A 17853-nucleotide genomic window follows, 5' to 3' on the forward strand; every position below is an offset into this window, starting at 1 on the left:
CCTAGGTAAATATTTTCCATTTGCATATAGTTTGACTGCCTGTATTTTTTCAGCAGGATAAACTTTTTCTTCCTTATATGTCTATAAATCCATGCCTTGATCCCTCCTATTTACCAATCAAGCAGAGCTGGTAAAACAGAAAGTATAATAATAAAACCTAGACTCTGACCCAGACTCTTCTTGTCTAGTAGTATTATTTGATAAGTCAAGTCAGAAAGATCATGTAAAAAAGTACTGAAAATACTTTGCCCTTTTTTGGGGGGGACAACATCGGATACACATGTATTTTAATCTAAATATGGTTTCTTCCTGATCTTCTATAAGGGACCATCACATTCTCTATGTCCCTTATAGGAGATTAGGAAGAAACCATATTTAGATTAAAATACATATGCATACATATAAAATACACATTTTCCTGGAAAATAAGCTTTAAACTAAAAAAATCCAGATGTGAGTACAAATGAAGTAAAATGCATATATAATACAGGCTCATCAACCATCATCCTTCTGGCTTACCCTTTAAATCATCTTCTCCCTATAAACTACAGTATGCTCCCACCTACTACAATCACTCTGTGACTTTGTAGGTCTTGACATGCTTGCACATTTTTAATTTGCGATTGATGAAGATTACATTATTTGCCAAACGAATAGACATAATTTTTGTATTCAACCAATAATTTATATATTTGTTTGTTTGTTTTTGTAGTATATGCATATAGTTGTGTTAGGTCACATCACCTCTCTATCATTAGCTATCAGCTTTGTACTAAAGCAAAATAGATGTAAGCCTTGACACAGCCTCACCACCTCAAATAGCCTCATTGACAATTAATGTTTTTTAGGGCTTAAGATCATTTTATCTGACTTTCAAAGGACTGGTTTAGGCTAATCAGCTCGGTCTGGGTGCAGAGTGTGTCACACTGTTGGAATTCAAAAACAGAGAAATAATTTACATTCTTATTTACAAAGCAATCATTGTGTTTGCATCTTAAAGGGACACTGGAGCCAAAAACAAAAACACCTTCATAAATCTTTTTAAGACTTCAAAATGTTCCAAGCTTATATGAGTTTAAAAAAATTCACTTTTATTTCACTGTTAGATTTTGTTACTTATTACAAGTTGAATGGAATATTGGTCATGCTAAATGATATGAAAGCAACCACTAATGACTTTCTGTTATTTAATACCAGTTTGTGCTTGGGTTGGCTTTTCACTATATTTTAATCGAAGAAATGATTATAAATGATGTTTTGTGCATATTCTTTCTTAATCTAACAATGTATACATGAAGCTAATTTGTAAGAGGGTACCAGCACTTTTAATTTTTCATCCTATGAAGCCTTTATGATGTTGAGTCTAGAATTTCTCAAATTAGAGTGATTATTGGCATTAAAATTAAATAATTAAACTACCTGTAATGTACTGTACTGCATAACTTAATAATAGTTAAACATTACATTTAACATGTGGATAAAGCTACATAAAATGCAAACTAGAAGGCTTTGCTTACCTATATTTCTAACATAAACGTTTTGCCTAGTCATGATACTGACTACTGATTGTATTTTTTTGTATAATTCAGTCAATATTCCCACCATGGAATCTTTAACATGCGCCCTAAAATTGCAATTTCGGTTGAAATTACTATTAAATTTGTTTTTTGTATTTTAGTGAAAGGGGGTATATATGTCTTGATTATGTTCATTCATCAAAAATTTGCACAGTACAGAACAGTTAATAAAGTATAAGTATCAGTATCAGTATCAGTGTTCACATTTAAGTAAAGATCAGAAAACTTCAAACTACATAAATAATAAAAACCTATTAGTGTATATGTGATAAATGAAGTGTCCCATAAGCACAAGCAATAGCATTTGACAAAAAAGGTCTGTGATATACTGCTTAGTATGATTGAGTAAACATGAAAGTCTTGTTATACATACCCATATAAAAGTTAAATCGTCTCTAGGTTACGTATGTAAGCCTAGTTTCCTGAGGAAAGGAGAAGCTGCGTTGAAACACTATGGGAAAAACAATTAGACACTGGCCGTCACAGGCGGGGTGACATCACGACCAGGAAGTATAAAACACACACACAGAGTGAAGCTGGCACCAGCTTACATTTACATTTACAGCATTTTGGCAGACGCCCTTATCTAGAGCGACTTACAACTGAGCAGGGCGGGTTAAGGGCCTTACTAAAGGGCCCAGCAGTGGCAGCTTGGTGGTGGTGGTGGTATTTGAACTTGTGACCTTTTATGCCAAAGTCCAATGCCTTAACCACTGAGCTACCACCTCTCTCTGTAAAAGAGAATGAAGCGCTGCAGGGATGCCAGAAGAGTGTTTTGTTCCCTAAGGGAACTAGGGTTACATACGTAACCTAGAGATGTTCCCTCTTAGGAATTTGAGCTGCGTCAAAACGCTTTGGGAACAAGTGTCAGTTCAGTTTTTCCTAGTCTAAGGCCTGGAACGGAGGAGGATAGAATGCCTGTAACCTTAAAGGTTGTGGGAGGACCGAGGGCACCTTGGGGATGTAACTCGTTCTGGGGTGGAAAGGTGCCTCTAAGATGCCTCGGCAAGAACGATGGCCAGGTCCCACCCAGGCACTCTAGGTCATACTGGAGGCCTCAGCCTCCGAATGCTGCGGAGAAAACCCTTTACCATAGGGTAGAACTCTCTCCAGAACTCTCAGAAGCAGCGGTGGAAAGGTGTACAGATGCAGCTTCAGCCACGCCTGAGCCATAGCATCCAGCCCCAGTGGGGCATGAGAAGTAAGGGAGAACCATAGGGGACAATGTGATGACTCTTGAGATGCGAACAGATCCACCTGGGCTTTTCCGAATCTCTCCCAAACCTGCTCTAAAGGAGGATCTGGTGTGCCAGCCTGTACAGGGCATGAGAGCGAAGACCTCCTTGATGGTTGATGCAGCATCTCTAGGCAGTTGATGTGCCAAAGTATATAGGTCCCTTCCCATAGACCTTAGACCACTCATGATCGTTTCCCACCCTGTGAGGGACACATCTGTCATTAAACTTACACGACGACTCCCAGGATAGGGCCTAGAGATAAGAACCCGGGATCCCTCCAAACATCTAAGGCACGTAAGCACCGGCGCATTCGACATCTCAATGCTGGGCTGCCAACTGCTCTGAATGAGCTGAAATCAACCAATCATGTAGTTGAGAATGCAGATGCGGATGCCCTGAAATTTCAGGAAAACCGGAGCTGCAACCATACATTTTGTGAAGGTGCAGGGTGAAAGGGCAAGGCCAAACGGAAGAACCTGTGTTAGGACTTTTTTGTCGAAGCCTTCCTGTTGAAGGAGACAGTCATCAGATCTGTCACCTCACAGGTCTCTGTACCTCTCAATGGAAGGTGGAGGGTTGCGGTTGAAGCTGCACCCGCTGAGCATCCTCATGTGAGTGGCACGGGACATCGCCACCTGCTTCTTATTTTCCTGAAACCTTTTAACCTCCACGCTTACGTAATTGCCAGAGAGGCCAGAAGAAGCTAGTGGGGCATTCAGCAGTATGGCCCTGTCTCTCAGACATTTCTGACGGAGTGAGCCACAGGTGCCTCTCTGTAGACACCAGAGCGGCCATAGACCGGCCAATGGCTCTAGCGGTCTATTTGGCGGCTAGACCTGCCGAAGCATAAGCTTTACCCACTAACGCCAACATATTACGTAGGGGCTTTGGGGGTAGTGTTGGGGTCTTAAGGGAGGAGGCGAACCTGGGAAAGAGATAGTTGGCAAGCGTCTCTTCAATCCGCTGCATCACTCTGTATCCATGTTCTTTCCGCCCCATGAGGTGAGAATACACAGTCGAGCCGGGGGTACAGGGGCGGGCCGAAAAAGGCCTAGCCCATGACCTGGACACCTTAGTGTGAAAGTGTGAAAGAACGGGATACCACGACGTCCAGCATCCAATTTTTGACTGATTACACACGTTATTTCAGATCGTGAACAATCGGGTGCATTCCCTAAGCGTTTCGACGTAGCTTGAGTTCCTGAAAGGGAACCAGCCAAAAATTATTGTAGAGATGATATAGAGGTCACATTTAAGTAAAGGTAAAGACATTATTTGATTATTATTATTTGAAATTACCCTTAAGTTTTATGATCATACCTATATGCATTTTAAAAGTTTAAAAATTTGATATTATATGAACTTAAAATGGTTAGTCTTCAGGGACTATGGAAAGTCATCATACCCTGTGAAAATCTTTAGCTTTTGTCACATTTCACTCTGGAAAATGTATGTATACATTATAACCCCCATCATTAAAGTGGAAATAGCATTTAAAAACATTCTGAAGGATTTGAAAAAATGAATCAGTGAAATTCATGGTTTGGTCAAGTAATCAGCCTTTTAGATTATACATTATAAACTTCCAGCTCAAACACCAGTAGTGGTTTTGATTAATTCAGAATACTGTTTCTTGAAGATTTTACTGTTAGTAGTGCATGGTACTGCAGATAATTCACCACATTTGGGAAAGTACTTTCAAAAGGGCATTTAAAGGGATAGAGTTGTAATTGTAAAGTAAGAAAGCGGTTACTTAAATATTTCAAAGGCTTTAACTATCCCTCTGAGTACTATTTAGAGATTTATTAAGACATGGAAAGCACACTGTCCCTCCAACACATTGGCTAAATTTGGTTGTCTGTCCAACCTGGATGACTGAGCCAAGAGGACATTGATCAGAGAAGCTACCAAGAGGCCAAAAGCATCTTTGAAGGACTTACGAGGCTTTATGGCTGGGACTGGTCAGTCTGTGCATTTGACTTCTTATAGGCTTTACACAAAGCTGGCCTGCAAGGCAGGGTGGCAGAAAAGAAGCCTTTCCTGAAAAAGTGTCATCCTCAGTCTTGTTTGCACTATGCAAAAGCACACCTGGAAGACTGATGCAATTTGGCAAAATGTGCTATTGTCTAATGAGAACCTTTTTGGACTAATTCCAAGCACTATGTTTAGCAAAAAGCAAACATAGCACACAACTCAAAACATACCATACTTACTGTGAAGCATGGTGGTGGCAGCGTTTAAGAGAAAATGGATGCTTCCAAGCTCATCCAAATTCTTGAGGAAAACCTGCATCCTTTTTATAGAGAGCTAAAGATGGGCAGGTCATTCACATTCCAACATGACAATGATTTTAAACATACTGCCAAAAGAACATCAGAATGATTATAACCCATTGCTGCTCACCATGAATTTGACTTAACTAAGAAAAAATATGCAAATATTTCCCAATTGAGGTGTGCACAGCTAGTACAGACTTTTTTAAACAAAGCCGGATGAAAAATACAGTTACTATTTCAAAGGGGTATGATGATTTTCTTGTCTTACTAGTGTATATTAACTACTATTAATGTTGTACTGTACTGCAAAATTTAGTAATAATGATAACAAATGAGTGGAAATGAATGCTTATATGAAATATAAATTGCTTTAGACTTATAATTCATTTTTTTAGCCATTAATTGCCTAGTACCTGTTTTGAATTTCTGGTTTGCAACTGCATGGTTACAATTATATAAAGAAGTTTATTTTTAAAAAAAAAACAAGTTTTTACAACACTTTTTTTGTTTACTGTGACAAAAAGTCCATGTTGTATTATGCATTGTATTTTGGTGACCCATTCACACTGTACTATAACAGTGCATAAATAATTATGCACTAATACAGGGGTGGCCAACCAGTCAGAGACCGAGAGCCACATTTTTTACTGTGTTACCGCAAAGAGCCACATCATACACATGGGCACACATGAACATCACCCATCCCTTCCTCTTACACACACACACACACACACACACACACACACACACACACACACACACACACACACACACACACACACACACACTTCTGCTCAGCCAGATTTATTGTAAATGTCACACACCAACATAATGACAGAAATTGACTCCTACAGTTCTAAGACCACAGGACAGTCATTTTCAACAATGAACATTTTGTGCACTCACACACACACACACAAACTCTCAGTTCAACCAAGTCCACAAACAAAAATATAATAATTTACAATAGCGTTTTTCTTTTACTGTGCATGTTACTTAGTGGGACTTTTGGCATTCCTTGCCTTGAACAATCCCCTTCAAATCTGCCTCGTATTCCGTTGTTGCCACTTGAAGCAATTCTTTCACGTGTGTCAGTCAGAACAGATCAATGCTTTGATTTCACGTGTTTCAGGGTTGAAAACACAGACTTTGTGTGTGTTTTTTTAATGTTCACTTCGCTTGAGTTCAATACGGTATTTTCGTCAAATGCGCATGTGCGTGAGATGAATATACCGCAGGGGTGGGCAATTAACTTTTACAAGGGGCCACATGAGAAACCTGAATTGTGTCAGAGGGCCACACCAACGATAATATTTTAGGGATGCACCAAAATGAAAATTCAATTCAAAAGTCAATGAAATCCACAATTTTTTGTGTTATGCCTTTTGCCTCGGCACCATCACTGGAAAACTTTCCTGCTTTTTCAAAAACGTCCTCTACAGACGGAGTGCGCATGCTTGGATTGACTACTTTTCTGAGCCGCGTTCTTCTCATATTTAAAATGGCAATCGGGATGTTTGGATTTCAGGTGATAAATTAAACCCAACTTGGAGAAACTCTTTGCAGATACACCCCCTCTTGAAATTTCAGCATTGCATGTTTTGCAAATCGCTATCCACACACCACAGACATGTTGGCTCTTATCCAGATAACCGTGTGCTGGCTGCGCTTTTTTATTGCGTCATTACAATTGTGTTTCGTCTGATATACCGCAAAGTTTCCCAGTAGGGGCAAGCTTATTTAAGTCTTAAAATACCGTATTGAACTCAAGCGAAGCGAACACGCACATGAAAAAAACAAACAAACACAAACTTCGATATGAATGTAAGAGCCGCATGAAACCAGCCGAAGAGCCGCATGCGGCTGGCGAGCCGCGGGTTGGCCACCCCTGCACTAATATATTAATTAATGTCTTCATATCTTAACTACAACTTAAGTCTAATCAGCTCATTTGTGAATCACCTCATATACTTATTTAACCTTATATAAAATGTTTTCAAATTTACTAATAAAATTAGCATTAGTACCAAGCTGACTGTTAGAAACAATATAAAATAAATTTGTATTATTATAAATGCATATAATATGCCATATGCAGCAATTTGTACACAAACATCAGAGCTGGATGAATGTCAGAATTTACCCAAACCATTAGGGTTGCACAAGCCAGTGCACTCTTAGTGCTGGTCCCAAGCTCGGATAAATGGCAAGGGTTATGTTAGGAAGGGCATCCAGCGTAAAACATGTGCCAAATCAAATATGCAGATCACAAACCTAAATTCCATACTGGATAGGTCAAAGCCCAGGTTACCAAATGACTGCCACAGGAATTGTTAGCCAACGGGGTACTGGTAGAAATTGGGCTACTGTTGCATATAGAGGGACAAGGAGATGAGGAAGACATCTACAGAAACAGCAGGAAGAGGAGAAGTGTATTAGACTGGAGGTTAGGGTGGGCACAATAAACCTTGGTACTATGGCTGGTAAAGGGAGAGAGGTAGCTGATATGATGGAGAGGAGAAAGGTTTATATGTTGTGTGTTCAGGAGACCAAGTGGAGAGGAAGTAAAGCCAGGAACATTGGAGGTGGGTTTAAACTGTTTTTTCATGGTGTGGATGGAAAGAGAAATGGTGTAGGGGTGATTCTGAAGGAAGAGTACAGGAAGAGTGTAGTGGAGGTAAAGAGAGTTTCTGATAGGGTAATGAACGTGAAGCTGGAAGTATAAGGGGTGATGATAAATGTCATCAGTGTCTATGCGCCACAAGTCAGCTGTGAGATGGAGAAGAAGGAAAAATTCTGGAGTGGGTTAGATGAAATGGTGGAGAATGTATCTAGGAATGAAAGATTGGAGATTGGGGCAGACTTTAATGGGCATGTAGGTGAAGGAAACAGACATGATAAGGAGGTGATGGGTGGGTATGGCCTGAAGGAGAGGAATTTGGAAGGGCAGATGGGGGTCTATTTTGCTAAAAGGATATAAATAGCAGTGGTGAATACGTATTTTAAGAAGAAGGAGAAGCATAGGGTGACATATAAGAGTGGAGAAAGGTGCACACAGGTGGACTATGTTTTATGTAGGAGATGCAACCTGAAGGAGATTGGAGACTGTTGGCAGGGGACAGTGTAGCCACACAGCATGGGATGGTGGTCTGTAGGATGGTTTTGGAGGTGAAGAATAAGAAGAGAAGAGTGAAGACTGAAAAAAATAAGATAGTGAAAACTGAAGGAGGAAGACTTTAGTGTGAGATTCAGGGAAGAGGTCAGACAGGGGCACAGTTTTGCTGAAGAGGAGCTAGATGATTAGGCAACTACTGCAGAAGTAATAAGTAGAAAGTTACTTGGTGTGATATATAGAAAGAGAAAGAAGACAAAGCAGAAATGGTGGTGTAATGAGAAAGTGCAGGAGAGCATAAGGGGAAAGAGGTTGGCAAAGATTTGGGAAGAGTGATGAGAAAAGTAGGCAGGAGTACGAGGAGATGCGACAGCAGGTAAAGAGGAATGTGGCGAAAGCAAATGAAAAGGCATATGAGGAGCTGTATGAGAAGTTGGACACTAAGGAAGGAGAAAAAGATTTGTACCAATTGACCAGGCACACACACACACACACACACACACACATAGCGTGGAGATGTTTAAGAGGCAGTGGAGTTTTTAACAAGATTGTTCAACAAAATTTTAGAAGGTGAGAGGATGCCTGAGCAATGGAGAAGGAGGTGCTGGTCCTGATATTTAAGAATAAGGAAGCTGTGCAGATCTGCAGTAACTATTGGGGAATAAAGTTGATCAGTCACACCATTAAGTTATGGTAAAGAGTAGTGCATGTAGGACATTTGGAGACAAGATGAGGGAGGCACATTTGAGATGGTTTGGACATGTGCAGGGGAGGAACATGGGGTACAAAAGTAGAAGAATGCTGAAGATAAAGCTGCTAGGAAGGAGGAAACGAGGAAGACTAAAGAGGAGGTTTATGGATGTGGTGAGGGAAGACATGCAGGTAGTTGGTTTGAAAGAGGCAGATATAGAAGAAAGGGTTGTATGTAAATCCGTTGTGGCGACCCCTAACAGGGGCAGAAAAAAAAAAAGGAAGATGAATGTCAGAATTTACACTATTCCTTCATAAGAAATGTGGAAAGGCACACTAATAATAATCAAAAAACTGTTTGTTTCATACCATGTGACTACATTCTCCATCCACTTCTTTTCAAATACTACGTGCTCTCAATGTCTAGGACCTAGTTACTTGATACTGTGGTGTGTGTGTGTGTGTGTGAGAGTGTGTTTGTGCACACATGTGTGAAGGAGATGTGTGAAATGTGAAAATGAGTGGAGAGTTTGTGCGGATGGAGCTACTTAAAATGCAAAGTACTGTAGAAGGTGCTGTTTAAGGGTCTCGCCCATTTATCTTAAGTCAAATTTTTGCCTATGCATTATACTGACTTCTGCCTGCATTTTCTTATATAACTCTGTCAGTACTGCCACCCTTGAAGATTTTAAGTTCACCCTTATGGACTTGCATAAATGTAATGAACAATTGCATTAGAATTACTACCTATGTTAGATTCGTATAATCATATTTTGGTGAAAATGCGTTTATATCTTCTGGTTGCATTATCCTCAGCCATCAGCAATATGTGCAGTACAGTAAGGTATCCAATGGTCACATTAAAGTAAAGATAAGAAAGCTTCAAACTGCATCAATAGTATTAGGGTATACTGCACGTGATAAGTTAAGTGTCCCATTGTCTGTGATATACTGATTTCTTTCATTGAGTGAACATGTTCCTTCTGTGGAACAGATATTAGATACAAGACCAGATTAAACAGGATAGGCAGCCTAAACTAATACAAATACAGATATGAAGAAAAGTTAATTGTAATTAAATGTAAATGTCATGAAAATTGGAAGAGGAGCTTTATTGCTTCCATTTGTTAAATTGAAAAGTATAAAGTAGCTAGTATCCAAATAAAAATAAAGAAATTTTAATGTAGCAACTAAAATTATTTAAATCAATAGCTTTAAAGTGCTGACAGGGTTAGATCAAATGAAAAGTAATGTACCGTATTTTTCGGACTATAAGCCGGTACTTTTTTCCTACGCTTTGAACCCCCGCGGCTTAAACAACGAAGCGGCTCATTTATGAATTTTTCCTGGTTTCACAAACTTCAAGCCAAAAAAACTGAGCGACATAACATTAGACCAATGAAATTTCCGAACGGAAACGAAAAAACGCACCTCACCTGTGTTCTGAGCTGCACGGCATCGGGAGAAAAAACTTTTTTTTTAAACGCACTACGATGCCAAAAGATAAACTCCCGAGAGAAATAGTTGTGAAAGGAAGGAGGAAGACAGTGAACAATGACTTTCTTGGTAGGCTACTGTTTAGATACAAGCCGTTGTAACGCGTTGAGTCTGGGTGAAGGGAGAGCTCGCTAACTCCAGTTGCAACAGAAATCATTCAGTTCAATTCATTTTTATTTGTATAGCGCTTTTAACAATGAACATTGTCTCAAAGCAGCTTTACACAGATAATGTGGTGATTAAAAGTAAATTTGTTTTTTGTAAGTAAGTTTGTCCCTGATGAGCAACTGTGGCAAGGAAAAACTCCCTGAGATGGCATAAGGAAGAAATCTTGAGAGGAACCAGACTCAAGAGGGAACCCATCCTCATCTGGGTTGCACCGAATGTCCATTTGAAGCAGATATACAATGTTGCGGGGTACAGTGATGATGATCAGAAGCGAACTGTATTCCCGAGTCAGTGTAGCAGACTGTTGACATTAACTACAGTCCAATCCATCCTCAAAGTGCCCGTTCTTACTCCAGAATTTCATGGAACCACCCAAGGTGTTGATGAGAAACCGTCCCAAGCTGCACATAGTGACCTCCAGTTGAAGAGAACATTATCCAGAGGCAGGCCTGGATGAAGTGGGAAGATCCACGGTGGGGAGAGGGGCAGGAACAGTGGTCACTGGAGCCTCAGGAGCATGTTTAACTCGACCGAGAGAGAGAGAGAGAGAGAGAGAGAGAGAGAGAGAGAGTGAGAAGAGGGTGACAGGAAGAGAAGGATATGGATTATTAAGTGTCCTTATTGTTGTATGACAGTTAATGTCTCTGTGCAGTTTGGACTCCGGCAAGACTCGCTATGGCAGCATAACTAAAAGGGAGAACCAGAAGGTAACACAGACATTAGGGATCTCTGGGATAAGAGACAACCCACCACACCACCGTCAACAAACCTGAGTGAACGTGTGAATGTGAGGGGAATCATATAAGCACAGACAGGTTTCCAAAACTCGTGCCTTTTTATTTTTCTTGGCAACAGCGTTACGGGTTAGTCAAAGAAACGTAGAAATGAGCATCAGAAAATAATAAGGACATAATCCTCATCTTGCACACACACGCAGCAATACCGGAAAAAATGCAGTGGCATGCTATTCCCAAAATACCGCTATGCTCCTAAAGTAAGCGCAACATATTTCACCCGTTACACCGTGTGTAACGTGTCTTTCGTTAAAGCCTGTGTAAAGTACATAATGTAGACATGCGGCTTATTTATGTTAAAAACATGGGTGCGCTTTATAGTCCGGAAATTATGGTGGGTAAATTTTTATAAATACATACATTGAGAGCACCGTACACTTTATCAGCTGATAATTCCGTGAGGTTGTAGTTTGGAGAGTGTAAATAAAACTAGCTCATTTCTATTCTACCTAATGAAGTTATGCATAAACTATGTTAGCTAAAATGAACAGCTAGCAAGTATTTTAAGTGCTACAATATTCCATAATGTTAGTTTGTATTTTCAAAGCAACAATTGCAATATGTAAAAGTATAACTCATATTGAAAAATATGCATAAAGGATTTTATGTTAAAAAAACACAAAAGGATACACTTTTATTTTTGTATTTTATTTCAATTCAACAATTGTTTGTAATAGTTTTTTCAATAATGTTTCCCCATTATATATATGTTTTTATTTGTATTCATTTCATTTATTCATACCTTTTATTTAATTATATATTTAATCCTATGTGTATTGTTCATTAAAATGTTTTTCAACACTGTCTGACATCATTTGAAGTTTAATACATTTTTGCTCTGAAAATGGTCTCAGTGGGGGCTACTGTGAAAATCACCATTTTGGGCACACAAATATTTTGCTCCTGTTTATGCTTTATTGCAGGGGTTTTCAACCGGTGGTCCGCGGCCCCCTGGTGGTCCGCGGCGGCATTGCATGTGGTCCGTGACAGCCTACATATTTTCACTATTAAAATCCCTTTTTTTCCATAATTTATTTTTCCGAAAATTTTCAGAATATTTGCACATTAGTGGGAAAACTGAATTTAATGAAAATATCTAAAATATTCAAAATGACACAGGATAGGCTAGCTTTGCACCTATCAGTGGTAACTAACGAGTGGAGAGTGGTAACATGGCTATGTTCCCTTCAGTTGAGGAATATTCTGACAGCATTGACATTAAAGACATTGTGTGTGAGCATTTGAGGAAGCTTGTGGTTCAATTCCAAAAGTACTTCAATGATTCTGATGAGTGGCGCTGTGACAGCAAATGGATCCTGCTCCCATTCAGTGATGATGCAGCGGCAGGGTCAAGCTTAACTACTGTAGAAGAGGATCAGCTCATAGAGATGTCCACAGACTCTGTCAGGAGGCATATGTATGATACACAACCCCTTATGAAGTTCTGGATAAGTTGCCAGACAGAATTTCCAGAGCTTACAGTAAAAGCATTGAGGTGTCTTTTACCCTTTCCAACTACATACCTTTGTAAAAGCAGTTTTTCCACACTGGCATATCTAAAGAACAAGTACAGGGCAAGGCTAGAACCAGAGAATGATATGATGCTGTCACTATGTACCACTATATCACCACGAATAGACAGACTGTGTGGAAGTCACCACGCCACCACAGAACCAGTTGAAACCCCCTGCTTTATTGCATTTATTTTATTTACATGATTTTTTTTTTTTATTCTGTGAGGCCACCATGGACAATTCCCTTACAGATCACCAGAGGGCAACATCCCATATTGTGTGAAGAGTTTCCTTGGTTGTTTCTCTGATTTCCAGTGTACCCCTGTGATTTGGTTCACTTGATTACTTCTGTGTTTTTCCTCTTTTGGCATTTACTTGGCATTTGTGGCGTGTGTGTGTGTGTGTGTGTGTGTGTGTGTGTGAGAGAGAGAGAGAGAGAGAGAGAGAGAGAGTGAGAGTTGTGTGTGTCATCTGCAGTCGTGTTTTACATTTTGCATTATTAGTTTGTGTCCTCTCTGGTTTTTATAGCCTTCTTAATTATTTTTATTATTATTATTTTTTTATTTTTTTTTTTTATTATTATTTATTTATTTGGTTAAAATTTTGAAAGAAAGAAAAAAAGAACACCTCTCTGTAGCATCTCTGTCAACCTCCAAGAATTTGGATTAGGGTAATTTATTAATTACTTTTTTAGTATTTCAGTAGCAAAGTTTATGTATTAGCCAATAGTCATGGTTTCTTTATTAAGAATTAATTGAATAATGATGATTATGATGATAATAATAATAATAATAATAATAACAAAAACAACAACGGGATGAACCTAGTCGGTATGAAGAAAATAAATGAGTAAAACTAAGACAAAGCGGCATATACAGGGAGTGCAGAATTATTAGGCAAGTTGTATTTTTGAGGATTAATTTTATTTGAGGATTTAATTTGAACAACAACCATGTTCTCAATGAACACAAAAAACTCATTAATATCAAAGCTGAATATTTTTGGAAGTAGTTTTTAGTTTTAGCTATTTTAGGGGGATATCTGTGTGTGCAGGTGACTATTACTGTGCATAATTATTAGGCAACTTAACAAAAAACAAATTCATACCCATTTCAATTATTTATTTTTACCAGTGAAACCAATATAACATCTCAACATTCACAAATATACATTTCTGACATTCAAAACCAAACAAAACAAATCAGTGACCAATATAGCCACCTTTCTTTGCAAGGACACTCAAAAGCCTGCCATCCATGGATTCTGTCAGTGTTTTGATCTGTTCACCATCAACATTGCGTGCAGCAGCAACCACAGCCTCCCAGACACTGTTCAGAGAGGTGTACTGTTTTCCTCCTTGTAAATCGCACATTTGATGATGGACCACAGGTTCTCAATGGGGTTCAGATCAGGTGAACAAGGAGGCCATATCATTAGATTTTCTTCTTTTATACCCTTTCTTGCCAGCCACGCTGTGGAGTACTTGGGCGTGTGTGATGGAGCATTGTCCTGCATGAAAATCATGTTTTTCTTGAAGGATGCAGACTTCTTCCTGTACCACTGCTTGAAGAAGGTGTCTTCCAGAAACTGGCAGTAGGACTGGGAGTTCAGCTTGACTCCATCCTCAACCCGAAAAGGCCCCACAAGCTCATCTTTGATGATACCAGCCCAAACCAGTACTCCACCTCCACCTTGCTGGCGTCTGAGTCGGACTGGAGCTCTCTGCCCTTTACCAATCCAGCCACGGGCCCATCCATCTGGCCCATCAAGACTCACTCTCATTTCATCAGTCCATAAAACCTTAGAAAAATCAGTCTTGAGATATTTCTTGGCCCAGTCTTGACGTTTCAGCTTGTGTGTCTTGTTCAGTGGTGGTCGACTTTCTGCCTTTCTTACCTTGGCCATGTCTCTGAGTATTGCACACCTTGTGCTTTTGGGCACTCAGTGATGTTGCAGCTCTGAAATATGGCCAAACTGGTGGCAAGTGGCATCTTGGCAGCTGCACGCTTGACTTTTCTCAGTTCACGGGCAGTTATTTTGCGCCTTGGTTTTTCCACACGCTTCTTGCGACCCTGTCGACTATTTTGAATGAAACGCTTGATTGTTCGATGATCACGCTTCAGAAGCTTGGCTATTTTAAGACTGCTGCATCCCTCTGCAATATATCTCACTATTTTTGACTTTTCTGAGCCTGTCAAGTCCTTCTTTTGACCCATTTTGCCAAAGGAAAGGAAGTTGCCTAATAATTATGCACACCTGATATAGGGTGTTGATGTCATTAGACCACACCCCTTCTCATTACAGAGATGCACATCACCTAATATGCTTAATTGGTAGTAGGCTTTCCAGCCTATACAGCTTGGAGTAAGACAACATGCATAACGAGGATGATGTGGTCAAAATACTCATTTGCCTAATAATTCTGCACTCCCTGTAAAAAGAAAAAATATTTTAAATATATAAAGAAACATTTAATATCAGGAAAATGAAAATATAGCAAACCATTTAAATTGCACCATCCATTCTGAATAGATTAGCACAATAAGAACACTACATCACTGATACTTAATTACCACTGAAGAAACAGTTTTTTCTTTCAGTTATTCTATATGTTAATACATGGCTATCACCACATACCATGACTTTTTCATCGCTGAAGTGTTCCTTTTTTGTAGAATGCTGAAGAGTGCATGAGACTGAAACTGTATCATGTACTATTTGAGAGAAAACACTACTTGACATTTGGTAGTTCTACCTCTCCCATACTTTCTGCCTTGTCACGCATGATTGAAAGTAATACTTTTTTCTTTCCACCTCTCTGTCTCTTCCACCTCTCTACTTCAAAATAACAGTTTGGTTATGGACATGGAATTGTGGAAGTCCACAAATATTGTACATCACACTTTTGTAAATATTCCACCGTTTTATTAATAGTTAGAAAACACATTAAAATATACCAGACAACTAGTCAAATGGATAAACATAACAAAGAAATGTAAACTCTACAGTCTACCATTTACCTGACATACTATAACTGTGGTTCCTCTTGTCTGATCTGCCTGATTGAACTGGACACTGTACACTTTTATAGAGCTTTAGCATTTGCAAATCACGTTCTTCTCTTGTGGATGTCTTTGTATAAAGGCAGCTTTATACAAAATGCCAATTATTCCCCTTCTTGGATTTATAGCGTTAGAAAATTATGTATGTCTTGTTTATTAATATCTAAATTCTTCTGACTTGCCAAATGAGGGAGTGTTAAATTAAGACCAAGCAAGTCAAGAGTTCAAGAAAATAGTCAAATGCCATGAAACAAACAAAGGTCAGGCATCGACCAAGTTGGCAAAGCTAGGCAAATTTGGTAGAGAGCTTAGGCAAGATCAGGCGAAAACAGGCTCAAAATCAAACAGACATGCAAATGAATCTCCCAGAATAATTATGTCATGTGTTTTTATAAAGACAGAGAACAATTCTCTGTGTGCATAGTCTACATTTAAACACATGGTCATGTTGATCAGGTGTGTATATGTTACAGGTTACTGGGAGTAAAAATAGACTAGTGGTAGGTCCAGGAATTGATCATACTGTAAGGTGAAGCATCAGGTTTGTCATCTGCTATAGATGCTGGCATGAAATTATAGGATGGTTTGGACATTCAGAAGATGTCAGGAAAGCAGGTACTGCTGCTGATATGACATTAACCGTGCAGCTTGGGACGATTTCTTATCAATGCCTTGGGTGGTTCTATGAAATTCAGGAGTAAGAACGGTCGCTTTAAGGATGGATTGGACTGTAGTTAAGGTCAACAGTCTCCTACACTGACTCAGGACTACTTTTCGCTTCTGATCATCATCACTGTACCCCGCAACATTGTATATCTGCAACAGATGGACATTCGGTGCAACCCAGATGTGGACAGGTTCCCTCTTGAGTCTGGTTCCTCTCAAGGTTTCTTCCTTATACCATCTCGGGGAGTTTTTCCTTGCCACAGTCGCCACCGGCTCACTCATCAGGGACAAACTCACTTATAAAGAACATACTTACTTTTAATCACCACATTTTCTGTGTAAAGCTGCTTTGAGACAATGTTCATTGTTAAAAGCGCTATACAAATAAAAATGAATTGAATTGAATTGAATGACCCATTACAAATCCATATAAAGAGGTAAACAGTCAATCAAACTGATCCATTTACTATCAAAAAACAAAAGAAGAAAGACTTTCAATAGAACAGATTAAAACATATATTAGTTAAGACAGTAATACTGGGTTACAGTATAAATACACATATAATGAAATATATTTTAATATTTGCTGTCAGAGATTAATGCCAAGGCTTCTTTCTTTAGTAGTGTTCCCTCTGATCATTCTTAGCTATCAATGACTGAATACTAATTCAAGCTTTCTGAACTCACATGCAACACGATTAACAGGCAAATCGCAACATCTTTTTATCATGATGGCTCAATGTCACTGGTTTAAATCCTTAAATATTTATATATATATATATATATATATATATATATATATATATATATATATATATATATATATATATATATATACACAGAGATGCTCTTTTTTTGACCAGTGTTTTACTGAAACTTGGATTTTATTTAAATTAAAATTTGTCCTTATTGAGCAATCTTTTGACAGAAAGAAAAAAAGGCCTGAAACAAAATGAAGAACCAAACTCAAAAGAAAACCCATCCTGTTTTGGGTGGCACCTGGTGCTTTAGAAATCATTTCCCTTTTATAACTGCCTACCATAGATTGTGGTCTAAATCTCAGATTGGGATCTAAGTATTTAAAGTTATGGATGGAGTGTGAATCATGGTCTAGATGTTGTGTTTTTTAAGATTCTAATAATAAAAGTGATTTGCTGTGAGGCTTGGTCTCAGATGATCATGATAATCCTAAAATATATTCAGTGTGCTGAAAAACCAACATCTGTTCTTTTCACTTCTGCACTGTACAGTCTGTACAG

Source organism: Silurus meridionalis, chromosome 14 (genome assembly GCF_014805685.1).
Source record: "Silurus meridionalis isolate SWU-2019-XX chromosome 14, ASM1480568v1, whole genome shotgun sequence".
NCBI lineage: Eukaryota > Metazoa > Chordata > Actinopteri > Siluriformes > Siluridae > Silurus > Silurus meridionalis.